The sequence below is a fragment of the Mycetomoellerius zeteki genome, unplaced genomic scaffold, assembly GCF_001594055.1.
Source record: "Mycetomoellerius zeteki isolate Tzet28-1 unplaced genomic scaffold, Tzet1.0 scaffold426, whole genome shotgun sequence".
Taxonomy (NCBI): domain Eukaryota; kingdom Metazoa; phylum Arthropoda; class Insecta; order Hymenoptera; family Formicidae; genus Mycetomoellerius; species Mycetomoellerius zeteki.
In genome coordinates, this window is record NW_017257421.1 from 332,532 (window position 1) to 334,071 (window position 1,540).

Here is a 1,540-nt window from a genome sequence, read left to right on the forward strand (position 1 = left end):
TTCCGATGCGAATTTCGCTCCCGTTGTTAACTCTTCGACGACACGAGAATCGTTTTAGCTACTCTGACAAATAACGACAGAGGTAACCCTCGGAAATGGCGAGAGACTCGGGAATGCAATAACCGCGAGTGCTCTTTGAGATTCGCAGGACAATACCACGTCGATCGATGAGCAAACAGTCGCCTGTTGTTATCTGCAACAGAACATTTACGATGTATTGTAATATTAATATAAAGCGCTGAATTTTCTCTCTAAAACTTTTGGAGTGAATCTCACTCTGGGGAGTAAAATCTCACTTTTAGGGTGGTATTCATAGTCCGTTCTTACTTTAAGACCATCTTAAGTAATGTCTTAAGATGTTAATACAGCCCTCTGACTGGCTTATGACATCTTAAGACTGTACTTAAGTCTCAAATATAAGAATCGACTACGGGTACCGATCTTAAAGATTGAAAATTGAGCCACTCTTTTTCAAAACTGGCTCAATTCTCACTCTTTAAAGTGAGATTCCATTTTAAAGAATTTAGACAGTATATATTAAACACATATTTTTACATCAATTTGTGTAGATGACTTTAATATGCACCAGTGCGCACTGAATGCGTCCAATCGAATTCGCAATGAGATCCCACTCCAAAGAATTTAGATAGTTGATATCCTTAAGTCCGAATCAACAATAGGTGTTTTAAGACTTAAGCCGTAAGAAACTGACCAATTATAGTCGAATCCGAGGGGAATAATCGATTGTGATTCGCCCATTTCTTATGGCTTAAGGCTTAAAACCCTATTGTAGATCTTTAAGTAGCACTTTAAAACCCGCACTGTAGGATTCTGCCTATCGACGTTTTTTTAGCATTTATTTTTAACACCGCCGAGTATGGATGATCACCTTGTGATCAGACGCACGATATTAATCGCCGGTTGTGTTTTTACGTAACGCACACAAGAGGAACGAGTGCTCTTTGCGAGCGCAAACAAATCCGTTTGAATACATAATCCGATCTCATCAATTACTTTTTTCGGTGTACGCGTTCAGCGAACAGATGTCGGTCATTAAGCTGTAACACTTGTCATCCCGTCAATGAGAAGTGTCGTGTCATCAGATTTCACGTCTTTTTTCTCTTTAAATTTCCAATCATATTTAATATCTTAATATTACTTTAAAAGGAATCTTTCCTTCTTCTCCCATCCTCTCTCCTCCCTCTCCTCTTTTTTCCCTCACTCTTTGAACGAGTCGATCGATGAATTCTAGTCAACGCAACCGATGCAACACGTGCGCGGCGTGTAATCTGTTACATAATACGTTACATTTATCGTAAAAAGATAAACAGCTGTTGATGTAAGACGAAATGAAGTAAATTAATTGTAATAAACTCTACATCAATTTTATTGTGATTTAAATGAACGTTTGTTATATATTTATACACAATAATATATACACAATAATAATTGTATTGTGTACCGCGCCTGACTCTCAATAGCCCTCTTTCCTATTTATTGTTTTAAATTTTGAGATCCTTATTCTTTTATTAAAAATGCA